General features: G+C 45.6%; 1 non-coding gene across 1 annotated transcript; it reads left to right on the forward strand.

The window, feature by feature from the left end:
- The first annotated feature begins 6,011 nt into the window (after positions 1-6,011).
- On the forward strand, positions 6,012-6,083 carry TRNAC-GCA. The gene has a single exon. It is a non-coding gene; the product is annotated as a tRNA-Cys (tRNA).
- Positions 6,084-6,434: the final 351 nt, after the last annotated feature.

A 6,434-nucleotide genomic window follows, 5' to 3' on the forward strand; every position in this document is an offset into this window, starting at 1 on the left:
GAGGCTGGGTTAGTTGGATAACCATGTGGAAAAGGCATAGATTCTCACCCCCTACACCAAAATCAGTTCCTGGTAGACTGTAGCTCTGAATGTAAACAACGAAACAATATGCTTCTAGAAGAAACCTTAAAAGAATATCTTTGTGGTCTGGTGCAAATGTAAACATTTACTAAAGAGAACACAGAAAGCCCTAAACATAAAGGGAAAGATTGATAAATCAGACCATTATAGTTAAGGATTCAGCTCATCAAAGGACATCTTTAAGAAAGCGGAAGGTCAAAGAGAAGAGATTTGAAATGCATGTAATTAACAAAGGACTTGTATCCAAATATAAAAACAATGCCCACGCATCAGTGAGAAAACAGACAGAGGACCCCGTAGGAGAATGGGAGTGGAGTAGGCATTTCACATCAGACATTGTCCAAATGGCCAATAAATTGGTACATATAACCCCTTTGGAAAATTGTATGTCATTAACTACTGAAACAGAACAGTTGCATTCCAATGACCCAGCAATTGTGCTCCTAACAGAAGCGCATACATGAGCTCATCAAAGACAGGTACAGGAATTTTCATAGCTGCTTCTTCCTAATAGCCCCGAGCTGGCAACAGCTTTTCAACAGCATAGATAAATAACGAATATTCATATAGCAGAATGCCATACGGCAACGGAAGGAAAAATACCCTTCTTACGTACAATAGTATGGCTGGATATCACAAACAGTAAAGGGAGAAAGATAGGCACATAATCTAACTTTTTATTTAGAAAAATCTCAAAGCTATAGGAAAGTTATAAAAATAATACAATGAAAAATTTTTTAAAAAATTTAAGTTTATTTTGGAGAGAGTGGGAGAGAGAATGCATGAGGGAGGGACAGAGAGAGAAAGAGAGAGAGGGAGGGAGGGAGGGAGGGAGGGAGAGAGAGAATCCCAAGCAGGCTCTGCACTGTCAGCACAGAGCCCGATGCGGGGTTCGGATGCATGAACCGCAAGATCCTGACCCTCATGAGCCAAAATCAAGAGTCAGATGCTTCACCGACTGAGCCACCCAGGCACCACGATAATGAAAATGTTAATACTCTGCCTGGGTCACCAATCGTTAACATTTTGCCACCTTTGCTCTCGTGCCCACGCTCTCTTTCTTTCTGTGTATGTGTGAGAGGTTTTTCTGATTCATTAGAAAGTTCATCAAAGACATCCTGGCACCCTTAAATATTTCAACATGGATTTTCTGAGAAGAAAGGCAGTCCGCATAATCACAACACCCTCAGGAGCCTTATCAACCATGTGATCCAATAATTTATTATGCAATCCATAGTCTAGATTTCTCAATTGTCCCAATAAAGTCACTGATAGTTGTCTTTTATTTCCAACATAAGGTCCAGTCAAGTTTCATGCACTGCATGTGGTTGTCACGTGGTTTTAGATTGCTTTAACCCAGAATAGTTCTCCACTCTTCTATTTTCTTTCAGGTAATGGACAGTATTGAAGCGTCCAAGCTGGGTGATGGACAGAACCGTCCCGGAGGTCAACACACATAGGACAGCATGGCTGGATCTCACCAATGTAACACTGGGGGCAAGAGTATGTGAAGTTCACAGGCCAAAAATGTGTTGAAAAATTAGAATAGTGGGTTACTTTTGGAGAGAAGGATTTATCTGATTGTTTCCTCATCATTTAAAGTTCAGTATTTTGATAAAATGACTACATAGGTGATATTGAGTCCTTCTCAGGTTTTATGTTATATTATATTTATATTTATTATTTTTTTAAGTTTTATTTATTTTTGAGAGACAGAGAGAGACAGAGCAGGAGCAGGTGGCGGGCAGAGAGAGAGGGAGACACAGCATCTGAAGCAGGCTCCAGGCTCTGAGCCGTCAGCACAGAGCCCGACGCAGGGCTCGAACCCATGAATGTTGAGATTATGACCTGAGCTAAAGTCGGATGCTTAACTGACTGAGCCACCCAGGCGCCCCCTATTATATTTATATTTATATTATGTTTATGTTATGTATGTTTATCTTATGTCCATGCATTACCTCAAGGGTGATGTCACTTTACTCCACTATTGATGAGGTTGAATTTGATTATTCAGTTAAAACAATGGTGGACAGATTTTTCTATATCCTGTTCCCCAACAATTTTCACCTTGCATGCTTAGCAACCATTAGTGATTCTTACTTAACTCGGTTGTTACCCTGATGGTTATAAAAAGGTGATTTTATATTTCTATCAGTCCTTTTACTTGTATTAGTTGGCTTCTTTTGGTAAAAAGCTGTTTTCCTTTCCCCATCTAAAATGTAAAAAACGGTATTAACGTGGATTCATGGATTCTTTAATAATGAGCTATAACATAGTCCTATCTTTATTTCTTTTGATTCTCAAATTGTCCCCACTTGAGCTAACGCCGAGCCTCTTCAAGCTAGCCCTATGTTCTGTCCACACGTACTCACCAGTTTTTGAGCGCTCTCTCACCTTCCGGAACAACATGCTACATAGTTCACCTCTTAGGTTTCCTGCCCAGCCCTGGAATCAGCCATTTCTCCCAGGGTTCCTGGTTCCCTTTGAGGGTGTTTAATAACCACAATACGAGCATTAGGAGTGCTCATTGGAACTGAGTCATTGTTTCTAGCCCCTCTGAGAGGGCAGCGTTAGGAAGTGTGTGTGCACGTGTGTGTGTGCGTCAGTGTGTGTATTCACACTGCTGCTTACAATCCCAATCCCTCTCTATGGTTCTCCCTTGCCTTCCTCCATTCCATAGCAATGTCCCCTGTCCCCCACAATTAGACCTCTGGTTCCTCCACATATCAATATATTTACTCATCTGCTAAAAAATAGGTTTTGTAACTGTACCCAAACAAGTACAGTTCAACGTCTCACGTGGTTCAATGTCTCTTCCCCCCCCCCCCCCCCCCCCAGAATATATAGCACTGAGAATGTTTTCTTCTTTGGGGCCATGTGACCGATATGCTACACCATTAGGGTTTGGGGTTTTGTTTACATTTGTCTTTAGATTTATCTCCTCATACTTGTTGCAGGTTTTTTTTTTTTTTTTGAAATGTAAAACAGTAAAGTAATTCAAAAGTTGAGGCAATACGAACATGTACACTCAGGGAAGAGCTACTCCTATATTACTCCTGGCATCTCATTTCCATCCGCCTCTGAATACTGTTCTATTTCTCAGACTCTGGATGCAGGGTTGCAACAGGTGTATTCATTTTTTGTCACTCAGAAAGATGAACGCTGACGATCTGCGCATGTTTGTATGTTTCATACATGAATGAAAAGGTTTTAAAAAAATAAACCCACTGAGACGTGCCGGTCAGTACTCAATCGGAGCAGCGGAATCACCGCAAGTATTTTTGAAGAAGGGAATTGTTATAGAAAGAAGACCTTGCACAATTCTGTGATAGCCGGTAGAAGGAACGGTCCAGGAGAGGGAGTTGGAGGACCAAAGAACAGTCACTTTGGAGCCTTCCTAAGGCGTGGCAAGGTGGAAACAGAGATGAAGGGGAATCTGGGAAGCGGAGCGCATCCAGCCACTGGGATGGCGCCAGGAAGGGGCTGGGGAAAACCTGGTGGAAAATTACCACTTCTGTAGGTCCTCAGGCAAGTGTCTGGTGAAGGCCCTGGGGCTACTGGTGATGGATGGGGCTGGCAGTTGGGAAGGATACCTGGACACAACAGGGGAGAACCCAGGTAAGTTGGGATCTGCTGATACCTGGTGTCTGTATGTCACAAGGACTTTCAGACAGTCACGGCTGCCGCTTCACTTCCACCTCCCAAATACCACTCAATACTTCTTCTTTCGGCCAACTCTACCTTGAACCTATACCAGGAAATGACGCTGGGAGAGTGGTTCCAGCGATATCAAGCGCATGTCAAGGTGTGCGATATTTCTAGTCATTGCAGAAATGCAAACCCAAGCCACAGTGCGATGAAAACCACCTAAGATAGTTGCACACCCGTTGGAACAGCCAACCTCAGGACGGCTGACCACCCCAAGCGTCGACAAGGATGCGGAGGGCAGCAGCTGCTAGCCGGGACGCGAACGCTCTTGGCCAGAACGTAAAATGCCTCAACCATTTTGATCCAGTCGTCCCACCGGCAGGTATTTACCCGAGAGAAATGAAAGTACGTAGCCAAAGATTCGTGCGTGACTGTTCACAGAAGCGTGGTCATAGCCAAACACTGGAAAGAACACAGATGACCAGACCAGGGGAAAACATTTCCGCTGAGCGAAGGAAGCGAGACGAGCAAGAGCACACAAAGTGTAACGCCATTTTGGTAACGTGCTAGAAAATGCAAAGTGTGCAAGCAGGGAGGGGCAGAGAGAGAGAGGGAGAGAGAATCCCAAGAGGGTCCACACTGTCAGAAACACAGCCCGACTCAGGGCTCGAACTCACGAACCGAGAGATCATGACCTGAGCAGAAATCAAGAGTCGGACGCTTAAGGGACTGAGGCCCCCAGGCGCCCCTTTGTTACTATTTTAAGTAACATCTTTTCAAATGTTTTATTTCTAATTCTTCATTACGGGTGCATAGAAGTAGATTTGCTTTTAAATAATTTCATTTTTTATCTCGAAGTTTATTAAGCTTGCTAATTCAGATCGCTTATAGCTTATTTTCTACGAAGATAATCAGAGTATCCATGAATAAATGAATAATGGGTGTTTTGTTTCTTCCATTCCATTCCTCCCCCCACCCCACCCCACCCCCTTTTTTTTTTCGTCTTATTACACATCTCTGGTTTTAGGTACAATCCTTGCCTTGTTTCCAGTTCTCAAGAGAAGGCTTTCAACATCGCACCATCGAGTATCATGATTTGTGGAGGGTAAGGGCCATCACGTGGCCGTGAACTGCCCATCTCTGCCAATAGAGGAGAGTCCAAACTCAGGGGAAGGAGGTGGTGGTCAAGTTTGAAGGAACGGACACCAAAACACCAACAGCGTTTGGCTGGTGGCGCCTCAGAAAATCTGTATTTGCTCCAGACTTAGACGCCGTTGTCAATTTCGCTATCTTTCCCTCCAGCCGTCGCGTTTATTGCTTACTAACTTCTATGCTTAATGTTGTGGCCACTGTCGAAAGATGCAGAGACATTGCTTTTTTATTTTTTCCCCAACAAGGAGGGCTCGCTACCTGTGAAATAAACATAAGTCCCTGAAACAGATTGCAGGGACAAGGGAGGGGTTTTCCAAAGCAAGTCCCTGTGCGCTCTGAGCGCTGGTCTCCCTCATGCAGACACGACAGGCTCTTTCACTGCCTCTCGTGTCCCTTTGGGCGGATGTCTTTTCTCTACACTTGGGGCATCAATGGCCTTTTGATCTCGGTGGTGTGTTGGCCAGGGGCCAGGTTCACTTCCTAGGGCTGCAGTGCTGTGCCTCAGGGCAGGAGTTTCTCCCGCAAGAGGCATCTCTGGTCCTGGGTCTCGGCCACAGTCCCTGCTGCTCCAGCTGGGCTGACCTTCTGGTGTGAGGGCCCCTGGGACCATTGGGGCAGCTTCTTGGGCCCCAGGCTGGGGGGTTGTGACCTCTCTGGCTAAGTAATTCCAGTAACTCGTCTGGGTTCAGTCAGGACCCTGCCAAAAGCCGGGAGGTAGCCGTGGAAGAAGGACAGAGCAGAGAGATGGGCCACAAAGCCTGGGGTCCATTGGCCGTGTGGGGGGATAAGGGTGAGAAGGGAGGGTGCAGAGGGCGCGTCGCAAGTCATGGAGCTTGCTGAGGACAGCAAGGAAGGCACAAGCGGTCCAGCTCTTAGCAATGCGTTCTCAAGCAGTGCCTTCAAAGTGGTGCTGAGAAAATACAACTGCAAGATTGTGAGCAAAGAAGTTTCTGGGAGCCACAGTTAGGGGGCATCTATGTGGAAGAGCAGGGCCAAAAGGTGCTCATTTCCTGAAGGGAAACTTTCCATATTTCCAGAACTTTCTAAAAATTAATAGGCATTCCAGTGCGCAGAGGAGGTAGGTGTTGCAACACAGGTGAAAAGGTATTCATTAGGCACCTAAGAAACCAGGGGGTATAGCTCAGGGGTAGAGCATTTGACTGCAGATCAAGAGGTCCCCGGTTCAAATCCGGGTGCCCCCTGACTCAAGTTTTAGTACCTACACCGAATGGCACCCTCAGGGTGGCTCTTGTTTGGTAGATTGAGGGGTGTGGTCCTTTGGGAAAGCCTTGACCTGTGCAAGTCCCAGAACCAGAAATGTGGTCCAATCCATGACCGTGTTGTGTTGTGAAGGTGATATGTGGACCCGAAGCTGTGTCTGAGCAGGAGAATTACTGGGGAAAGTGGTTACACACACACACACACACACACACACACACACACACTCACTCACTCTCCAGGCCCCCAGTCCAGAGATTCTGATTTACTGGGGCCCCGAGGAACTTCATTTCTCAATAGCACGCTTCTTTGTTTTCATCCACCCACATCACAGA

The sequence above is a fragment of the Felis catus genome, chromosome A2, assembly GCF_018350175.1.
Source record: "Felis catus isolate Fca126 chromosome A2, F.catus_Fca126_mat1.0, whole genome shotgun sequence".
In the NCBI taxonomy this organism is placed as follows: Eukaryota; Metazoa; Chordata; class Mammalia; order Carnivora; family Felidae; genus Felis; species Felis catus.